The following is an 11,543-nucleotide window of genomic DNA, read 5'->3' as shown; positions in this document are numbered from 1 at the left end:
AAAAAAAGCCTTCAAGATTCCCCAGGCGAGACGCTCGAAGAATAGCAGAAATGTTGGGCCGCTATGAATCTCAATAAAACTATATGTACTTTCGGATTTGTTTTAAAACTATATCTTCAATTGAACTGGTCAGTTAAACCGGTAATATTTAATATGATTTAACTTACCTAGAATTTAAAATTTAATTGATTTTAACTCTATTCTTGGGAAAACGGCCAATTTTCCCCTGAACTTAGTTGCTTTATCGGATGCATACATAGAACTTTGCTTAGTGCCTATAACTACATGAACTCGACTAAAATTTGAATTTCCTACACGAACTATCCAAATTCGGTCAAAATCATCAAATCGACAAAAGGTGTTAGTGCTCCGTTAACAATATGCTGACTAGACGCCACGTCACGAGTACAAACGACTACAATGCAAAACGACGTCGTTTTATCAAAAAAAATCATTGATTCTCAGACTCGATCTCATGACCTTCAAGTGAGTTAAGCAAATTTAATACCACTTGAGCAACACTAGTTTCTGATTGAAATCAACAAATATTTATTGATATCTGGACGAGAGAGAGTTTTTCCATCATGGACGCTTTCGAGAAGCTTGAGGAGAAGAAGTGTCTCCATGAGGATGAAAAAGGTGTTCCTTCCAATATTCTCTGCGAAATCTCCATAGTCAATTCTTTCACTATCTCACTTGTTTTCCACATTTGATAGATCTCAATTTCATTCATATTAATCTGTTTGGAAAGTTAAATAATTGTTATATAATCAGATCTCTTCCAATTTCATCTTCTTCCAAATATGGGTTCGATCCCCCATTTGTCATATTTTGTATCAGATTTTTTTAATTTATAAAATTGAATGGTACAATGTGGCATCCCAGTCAGCATTCGTTAACGGAGTACTTACACCGTTTGTCGATTTGATGGTTTTGACCAAAGTTGGATAGTTCGTGTAAGAAATTCAAATTTTAGACGAGTTCATGTAGTTATAGGCACAAATCAAAGTTCTATGTATGCATCCGATAAAACAACTAAGTTCAGGGGGGAATTGGCCGTTTTCCCCCAAATACTGACCCCAAAAGAAAACAAAATCATAAGTCGCCCCATCAATTCTATTTCCGGCGGTCAAGCATTCTTCATCGCCGACAAAACATTTTTTACCGTTCTCCAGCTTCGTTAATCAATTCCGATCACGTTAATATTCCTAAATTCGATCTCGAAGGGGGTAGAGAAGTCTTTCGCGAAGAGAATCACGGGAATTTGATTACTTTTGGGATTCTTAGGGTTTCTTCCTGGTAAGATTTTCTATTTCTAACCTCAGATTCATCGGATCTCTATTGTTTAGCTTCTACATTTGGTGTCATCAATCCCAATTTTGATTTTATTCAATATCAGAAATTATAACTGCTATCTGAGATTCATGAGTTAGATCATTGATAGAAACTATGAATGAATCTCATTTTGTTGAGACGTTCAATTTTTTAGTTTTTATTTACAATTTGTGAGGATTTGCATTTTCATGGAAAAATTACTAAATTTGATTGATAAACGAGTCTGTAGACACAAGTCGTGATTGTAACTTAGAAAATTTCCTTTTGGATTCTGTTGATTTTCTAGATTTTGTTGTTTCCATTGATTTTCTTCCTTCATCCTCACTTTCTCGAAATAATTTCAAGTGCATTTCATGATTTCTCTATCACCTGTTGGTTTTGTGAATTTCAAAAATATACTGATCGTCGAAGAAAAAAGATATTTTGTTTTCTTTCATTTTTATGGGTTTGGGTTAAAATAGAATAAAATCGATTAAATTTGATTAAATTCTAGATAAGTCAAACCGGATTAAATATTATGTGTTAATTGTTTGGTTCAATTGAAAACGTAATTTTAAGAATAATTCTGACAGTACATGTTGTTTTATTGTAAGTTTATTAGAAACAAAAAGTTTGCTAAGATTACAACTAATATAAGACTGAAAAAAATAGTTAATTTTATAAAATAGATAATTACAAAAGTGATTATCCATCACTTATCTCTATCCATCTAATATTGGATAATGCTCATCTTGTAATTACTTCCTCTCCAAGTTTTCTATACTATATATATGTGGTACGTCAGAAGCAATAAGCTTCACAATTTATTCTCTCGTCTCTCTCCACTTTCTCTCATAGTTTCTTTTGTTTATTTTATTTACATATATATTTATATACGTTATAGTTAATAACACGTTATCAGCACGATGTCTTTATCGATTGAGCGTTTACGAGGTAAGTTATAATTTATGTTATTTAAATTTATTTATGTTTATAGAACAGAAATATTATAGACATCGTGAGACTATGTCTTTTTCCGGTTTGATCGTTATAAATGATAGGCTTTGCCTTCTTTACGATCAAATAAAAATCTATGTCTTTTCCGGATAGATCATTATATATGGTAGGCTATGCCTCCTTTACGATCAAATAAATGGCTATGCTTTTTCTGGATTGATCGATATATATGGTAGGCTCGGCCTCCTTCTCTACGATCAAACGAAAGCTATGCCTATTGAATTCTTAATGGAAGACGATGCCTCCTAAATTATTGTATAAAAATGATGTGGTCTCTATATTATTAATTTTGTGCATTTATGTATTTAATTATTTTTATTTATTTTATTTATAAAAAAAATAAATATATGTGTTATATGAGATTGAAAGACTTTGAAATATGTCTTTAAAGTCAAAAATATATTTCTCTTATGAGAATATATGAAGCAACTGTCAATATATTTTTAAACAGTGCAAAATGATTGGAAGGTCTAGATGAGCTAGTCTCTCGACTTCCAAATGCATCAGATTGTTCTCCAAAGTCTCAAAGAAACTCGTGTAGTTTCTAAAATATTTTCTTTATAATTATTATATTGAGACTATAAATAAATGTGGTATCGAATGTTTGACCACAATGGAGACACGCATATGTATGATTATATCATACAAAATATATCATACAAAATTATCTCTAATAGTAAACTTAATTTACTAATGCTTTAGGCATAGCATAACCGGTCAAGCTATCCCAGTAGAAAAATGCATTTGATAATAATGATTCAGATCCATGATCCATATCAGTGCTAACAAGCGCCTGATTAAAAAAAGTGCAAATGCTCTTTCTTAATCAAAGAGATGTCTTTGGACCTCTTGTCACTACATCTAAAGATGTAAAACACATTATGTGCAAGTGGGTCTTCGTGCGAAAAAGATGAAATTACACGATATAAAACCCAACTTGTTGCACAAGGTTTTTCTCAAAGACCTGGAATTAATTAGAAAGAAAAAAAAATATCTCCGGTCATGAATGCAATTATATTCAGGTACTTAATGAGCCTAACAGTCCCTAATAATTTAGAAATGTACCTTATGGATGTAGTGAAAACATATTTATATGGATCATTGGACAACGATATACATATGGGAATCCTAGAAAGATTTAAAGTTCCTAAGACATTAGACTTAAAGTCTAATGAAATATATGCGTCAAATTACAGCGATCACTTTACGGATTAAAATAATCCGGACGCATGTGGTATAATCGCTTAAGCGATTGTTTTTAAAGAAAGGGTATATCTGTTAATAACGATATATGCCCTTTGCGTCTTTATTAAGATATCTCTATCGTGATTTGTGATCATTGCTGTATATATTGATGACCTAAATTGGAACTCAAAAAGTGTGATTAAATATCACTTAAAATTTATGTAAAGAAAGAAAAACTTATTCAAGCACTGCATGCATGCGTCCACATTCCAGAGGTAACATTGAATTTATATTGAATTTATTTGAGTTTATTTAAATTCATTTAAATTTTATATTATATACGGAGTTGAAGGTTATATACCTCCTCTTCCTTAACTCTGTAGTAGGCTAAGCCTCCAGAAGCATATGATTTTTGGCCAAATCACCATTTTTTTTAATAAGCTCATTGTATATGCTGGTTGATTTCCTCAATAATCCCCAAAATAAGTCCTGAATATAACCGATCTAAAAATAAGATTCGGTCCAAGATAAATAGGCTTGGAAAGCCATCATCTTGGGAGGGGTAAATTACAAGTCCCACATTTTTATAAGGATCTAAGAATAAATACATGATCCGTATCGGATATGTTGTTGATCCTAAAGTGGGATTCGGTTCGAGATGAATGAATTCGAAGAGTTATCATCTCGAGGGGTAGAATTAAAAGAATCCCACATCGACAATAAGTAGATAAATTTTGGTGAATTTGACACCTAGAGCGAAATTACTCTGATGAAGTCATATCCTAAAATTTATCACTTTTTGATAAAGTGGAACATCTAAAAATGATGTTCACTCTCAAAATGAGCTTTAAGCGAATCGTTCATAACGCAAATCCAAGAGATTGCAAAACGATTCATGGGGATTTAAACTCAATGTTTTTATATGGAACATGCAGTTTTGCATGTAGTAATGATTATATATAAGGCCAACGAGTTATAAGAAATATTCTCTCATGTTATATATACATGATCGGAGATCAAATATTTCTCATTTTGAGTTTTATGGGTGTGAGATATATGTTATAAATGTTCTTCTGCACCGCATAAAAATATCTTCCAAAAAAAGATGAAATATATAGATGCAGGAAATGAGTATATGCTCTACAAATACTAAGCCATCTTATGAGAGATGTGCATATTGCAAGATTTGCGAATCATCATGTTGATGATAAAATTCTCCATCATTATGGGAGAATCGTTGAATAGTTCAGATCTTTGAACAAATGACTATAATAAATATGAACTTAAGAGTTCAAAAGTTCAAATAGATCACTATTCATAATAAATTGCAAATCAAATACAACAAGCTGATGGATGAGATTTCATGAAATTATTGATCCTCGTATAAATGCATATGAACTAAAAGTTCATAGAAAATCTCTCGTCCCAGCTAAAAATGCTCTACAAAAGTATGTCTCTGGCGGATGACATATTATTATCTATAATACGATAAAAATGTGATAGAACTTTGGTTCCAAATATAAAGAAAATCTTCGAAAATTATAAAGGAGCATATTATTATTAAAAAGAGGATTTCACTCTTAAAAGAAGAGCATCTAGACTTCTAAAGAGGAGTATAGAGACTCCTCAAGAGGAGCAAAGAGACTCCTAAAGAGGAGTAAAAATACCGATTGTCATGATTAATAACGAAATCAGATACCTGAATAAAATCATTAATAATGATTAAGAGATCTCGATTAACCATGTCATTACGGCAAATACGGAACCAAAGAAAACATAATGTCAACAAGAAAAATGATTTAGCGCGCAAATGTAATTAATGAGGGTCATGAATCTCCGCTCTGTGAGCGTAAAGAGATATATATTGGCCAATAAACAAAGAGGCAGCCAAGTCTATATTAATCTCGTATAAGAAACGAGTAATTCGTGGACACATGGTCCAAGCATCAAAAGAGTATTATGATACTTAAGACAAAACGGTGTGTCGCACCGGGTTTTGTCAAAATCACTCGATATTGATTTGATGAAATGTCTGAAGGACTAATCCTAAAATATATGATATCATAGTTATATTCCCGGGAACTTATAAGCATGATGTTTTTGAACATCATCAAAACTCTTGAAGAGTTATTTGGAATAAAAGATCTTGGAAAGACAAAAGTGTCTCCAGATATTCCAACTAAACATCCAAAGAAAGAGATGTTATATTAGTCACTTCTAAAGGAAGTCGACTCTATATATTTGATCATGAAGCACTATATATAAATGCTGACGAGTATTTATATATTTTGTGAATTGTAGCTAGCATATATAAATGCTAGCGAGCATTAATATATCTGGTGAATATATTGTATCTAGCATATTCTATTGATCTACTTGCATGATTAATTTATTTCCTCCGACTAGACATTGAATGAGTTCAAATGTGTCTTCCATTATCTGCAAGGTACGTTTGACTTGGGCTTATTTTATTTTAGAAACCCCGAGTTTGGTTTAGTTGGTTTTGCAGATGGATGATTTATATAAATATATATCGCAAAACAACAACTACGTGGCGTTTCCAACAACAAATTTTGGTCGTCGCTTGCTCAAGCCATGACAAAATTATTGCGCTCCATGAACCATGTCGAGAATCTGTATGGCTCAGATTGATGCACTCAACATATACAAGAAGCAAGCAATATAGGCACCAGTGAAGAGCCAACAACAAGAAATTGTTGCAAATGTTTCCCAATTCAAAGGAAGCTACGTCAAGAGCGAGATGGCAAGACATATTTCTCCAAGATTCTTCTCTTGCATTCAAGAATCTGAAAAAGGCAAGAAGTTGATGTCCAGTACATCCGGCAAAGTAACAATGTAGCAGATTTACAAAGGCGCTTCCTGCTACAACATTCAGAAAGCATCTGCACAAATCGAAATGCGTCTTTTGAAGAAGATACTTCTAAGGGGAGTCATATGATGATGAGCGTGTCTGCACTCTTTTTCTCTTATCATGGTTTTTATCCCACTGGGTTTTTCTATGATAAGGTTTTTAACGAGGCAGCAAATAACACGCAAAAGATAGACATCAAAGTGAAGGTCTATCTCTCTTCAAAAATCTTTGTCATACATTGACGAGATCAGAAGAAGCGAAGAGAATGATCGAGATGCATCATCTACGAATCCTATGAAGAGAACAAGACTCGTCTATTTCAGGGGGAGATTGTGTTACTGTACTCTTTTCCTTTATCATGGTTTTTATCCTATACGGTTTTCCATGATAAAGTTTTTAACGAGGCAGTACACAATACATTAATGATGATGGATAATTAAGGGAGAATGTTATAAAACTAGGATATGACCCGCGGTAAACCGCGGGTTAATTTTTTTTTTTTTGTAATTTTGTTATAAACCGATGAATTTGATGTATTAATTTTTTCTGTTTTATTGGTACCATAACGTAAGTTTGATTCTATAGGATTTTTAATAAGATGTAACTCTATGATATTTTTAAGTGTAATAGTATTTGGTTTTTATATGGTGATTTTACCTTGCGCTACACCTCGGGGTTTCATTGTGTAACTAAAAATTTAAATTTTTGTATTTGTTCTATTAATATTGTTTGTTATATTTTGTGTTTAATATTGTATAATTGTATTTTGATTGTTAATTATAGGATTTCACCTGTAGTATACTGTCATATATTAATATCAATCCAAACCCGTTCCGTCATATAATTCTGTCCCGTGATAATTATTACAACTGATCTTGGGCACAACTGAAGCATAACCAAGAACAAACTCCTATGTCTTATTGGTATGTGATTTTAGTTGTATTTTATTGTTAATTTTAGAATAACAATATATATATATATATATATATATATGTGTGTGTGTGTGTGTTTTGTTAATGTACTTTAGTTGTTATTATGTTAAATTATAGGATTCAACCCGTGGTACACCGCATGTCTAGGTATTTATTTGGATTTTCATATTACAATTTTCAAAATTTATATATTGTATTTTTTCACAAAATGATTATAGGTTTTTCTGTTGATTTTTTATTAGTTAGTAGAAGGAATACCCTTGTAACTCACGTATATATAGTTGTTTTATTTACGGGTTAAAAGTGTTAATTGGTATTAAATATTTATTTTAATTGTATATTTTTATTTAAAGCTGAATAATTTGTTGTATTCTTTTGATGATTTATTTAGTGTTTGCACGTAAGTTTGATTATTTACGATTTATTAGTTACATATATATTTGTTCTATTGTAAGCATTTGTATTTTATATTGTGAGTCGGGTCATAGTTTAAGTGAATATATCTTTACTTCAAATCTCAAATATTTAAAAGTTGTTTGGTGTATTTAAATTATATGGTAGGATAAAAATGTATATTGCGTAGCATATTTTGTGTTAACATGAGTTATTGGTACAATTCTTTTATCAATTTATGTAAAATGAGATTATACCGTTATAATATTTTATGTTGGCAAATAAAATTAATTAGAATAAGGAAAAACAATAATAATCTTGTTGAAAAGCAAAAGGAAAGTAACCAATTTATAAGGAAAGATATTAAATTAATTTGTTTTGTTTATTCTTTATATTATTAATTTACCATGTAATTTTTTTGTAATATATCAAATGAGCTTTTATTGTTTTATACAGATAAAAATACTAAAAATACTAAAATTTCTAGAACAAAAAATAGGTTGTAACATAGTGAATATAAATTGGACAAAGCATTGTGAGAGTGACAAATTTATTGTTGTTTCAACAGGCCCATAAAATAAACTCAGAATCAGAATAAAACATGTCTAATTTCACATTACAGGCCCAAGCCCAACGACTCATCCTCTCCATTACATGATTTGTCGACAAACAGAGTTCCCAATCTGAGAAACACTATCATCAATTTTCACCGTCAAAATCTATCTGATGCAAATCGGAATTGTGTGTTTTATGTCAAACTCGATAATTGAGTTGATCATCACGACGATTTTGAAGAGGCCATCAATCTCGAACTACTAATCAGGTAAATTGATCTGGATTTAAGGTTGTTGGAGAGATATCTCTCATGTCCAATGGTTATTTCTGTAACGATTAGGTTTCTTCTTCCTTTCGCATAGACTTCATTGATGGCTATAATTTTAGCTTGTTTATGAAATAGTAGTGAATTTGGATTGATTTAATCTGAGGGCAATTCCGATTGTGAAACAGCTGTTGTTAAAGGAAATGACATTGATTACCCGTTTTCTTCTAACTATAGAAGGAGACGAAAACATCGATTATCTAAATCCGGGAAAGAATTATTCGAATTCGATGCGTGGCCAAAAACACATAAATCATCATTCTAGAAGGTTAGTTTCTCAGACTTTTTTTTAGATCACAATATTTATTTGGTTTGATCGATTAGGACTGAATCTATACTTATGTGTATGCGTTTGAATAGAGTAAAAATAGTTATGTAATTGTAAAGTATGTTAATTTATACAAAATCATAGTTTCTTTGAACTAAATCTGAGTTAAATCTTTTAGCAGCTTTTGATGATCCTCTTCCTATAGTGAACTGCGAGGGAGATTTTGTGAAAAGAGTTGAATCATTGTATTGGATGGGAAATAACTCTACAAAGCTTGAAAATGGCAGAACTCCACATTGTTGGACTTTTTTCAGTAGTAAACAAAGTTCTTCAGGTTAGTTTCTTCAAAGCTATACAAAATAATGTCAAAATATAGAAATAAAATGGTTTTCCTTCTTCTTTTTCTCACAGGAAAACATCCCAACAGTAACGGCATAGAAAGTTAGAGCTGGGATGCTTCAAGGTGTGGAAATCGCATTGGGGTTGCCTGAAGGCTCGATTCCTAAACCCGTTTATACACGTCTCATTGACTATTGAGACATTGTCAAAAAAAAAAAAAAGGTATTAGTCGTTTGCTGTGAATTGCTTGATGAGTTAGAAATGATAGAGAGGTTTGATATTTATAGTGAAGTATAATGTTAGGGTTTTTGGCTCGAAAATCTTGGAGCCGAAGCAAAAAATATTGGATATATTAACTATCATATCTTCTTGATTGATATGAAAATGAATGATTCACGAATTTATGGAAAATTAGTATATTGAGTAGTAGTTTATGGTTAGGATTAGATTAGATCATATATTTGAGAAGATTTGTTTAGTAATTAGTCGAGATTTAGAGAATATAATTAGGCAAGATTTTGGTTAATTAAATGTTTGGATTTAATATAGAGATTAGCAAATAAGGAATTATCCGATTCAAAAGATTTCGGGTCAAAACATCAAATATGGGAGGATCAGAATCAAAGATTTCCGGATCAAAAAATTGAAAAAACCCAACCCGATTAGGTACCCCAAAAAGTGCTGCAAAAATGTATAGTAGATAGATAATTACAAAAGTGATTATCCATCACTTATCTCTATCCATCTAATATTGGATTATGCTCATCTTGTAATTACTTCCTCTCCAAGTTTTCTATACTATATATATGTGGTACGGCAGAAGCAATAATAAGAAGAAGGAAGAGAGGTAGAAGCAAAAAGCTTAACACTTTATTCTCTCGTCTCTCTCCACTTTATCTCATCTTTTGTTTATTTTATATACATATATATTTATATACATTATCGTTTATAACAGTTAACTCTTACTAAGTTGATGTTTTAAATGACATTATTTCCTATCTATTGTCTATTGTTATTTTATTTTATTTTTTATTCATATTTGATTCAAGGTTTTCTAATACATGAAAAAAATAAAACACAAGGGTCCAAAGAAGTCCAATTTTTTAATTTAAAGCTCAAAACACATACTATATATTGGAACCTAATTTTTTAAGTCAACTCAAGGAGAAGAAGATGGTCTTGTCTCAGGCCTAGGCCTAGGCAAAAAAACCGGTTCGGAGCGGGTACGGATAAGAGGAAATTATCTCATTAGATACAGTTTTTGTAAATTCGTGGATATCGGGTCAGTCCGGGTATTACCCGTTACCCAAACAGGGTATCCGAGTATCCGAACATATAATTAAATATCCAAAATATTAATTATATATAATTTTAATATAATTTAATTATCTAGAATTATAATTATAAATCTAAATATGACAATTAACTTTAGACTTAAATACCCCAAACAACCAAACTATCCAAAAATTATTTGTTATGTTTGTCAAAAATTTAGCAAAAATGTATTCAAATATAACTAAATTTATTAAAATTTAACAAATTTTTAATGTTTTTTTTGGGTACCCGATATTTTACGTACAAAATCCGACATTTTACATATAAAATACCATAACCGAACGGGTACCCATATTTTTCGGGTATTTATAGGGTCTAAATTTTTCTATCCGAACCGACCCGAACACGACGATATCCGAACCGGATCGGAACCAAATGTTTAGAAATACCCGAATGGATCGTAAATTTATTACCTATTTAACCCAAATCCAAACGGGTTTTACCCGAACCGAACGGGTTACCCATATGCCCAGGCATACTCAGGCCCATAGAAGATAGAAATGATTAAACTGGTCCAGTCACACAAAATTGCTAATCTCGTCACTTTAATATTTATTATCAGTCAAATTATCCAAAATTGTGACCATCTCCGTCGTCGATTTCTTCGTATTCCGGTGGCTGAGGAGGTTACTTTCTCATATTCTCCCTCTTTTGTTTTCCCTGTTCGAGCGGATCTCTCTTTTCTTTTACCAATTCGTTTCTTTGTTCATTGATTTTTAATACCCTGATTCATTTTTGCTTTGTCTTTTCTGTGATTCAAGCTGTTTCCTTTTACGTTGTGGGATCCTTAACGTGTGTATTATTTTGGTATTTTTGAAGTGATCTTAGTTATTTTTCTCACTGTGAAGGCAAAAACTGTACAAACCAATTGTAACTTGTAGTTTGGTTTGGTTTGTGTTTATCTTATATGACTGTGACAAATCGATTTATATATGGAATTGCTAAATAAAAGTTGAAGATATGTGGCTCTGTTAGTTAATTATTATTAGTTTTGATTGTGCAGCATTG

At 31.4% G+C, this 11,543-nt stretch overlaps 1 long non-coding RNA gene across 2 annotated transcripts; it reads left to right on the top strand.

The window, feature by feature from the left end:
• Window positions 1-8,207: 8,207 nt before the first annotated feature.
• LOC9298751 lies at window positions 8,208-9,562 on the top strand. 2 transcript variants are annotated; one of them, XR_002330085.1, is made up of 4 exons: window positions 8,208-8,536; window positions 8,771-8,861; window positions 9,040-9,195; window positions 9,273-9,562. It is a non-coding gene; the product is annotated as an uncharacterized LOC9298751 (long non-coding RNA). The 2 variants fall into 2 exon arrangements; XR_002330082.1 differs by having other exon boundaries at window positions 8,211-8,536; window positions 9,043-9,195.
• Window positions 9,563-11,543: the final 1,981 nt, after the last annotated feature.

The sequence above is a fragment of the Arabidopsis lyrata genome, assembly GCF_000004255.2.
Source record: "Arabidopsis lyrata subsp. lyrata unplaced genomic scaffold ARALYscaffold_248, whole genome shotgun sequence".
Taxonomy (NCBI): domain Eukaryota; kingdom Viridiplantae; phylum Streptophyta; class Magnoliopsida; order Brassicales; family Brassicaceae; genus Arabidopsis; species Arabidopsis lyrata.
Note: the sequence above shows the minus strand (reverse complement) of the source record. Positions and strands in the feature narration are given on the sequence as shown.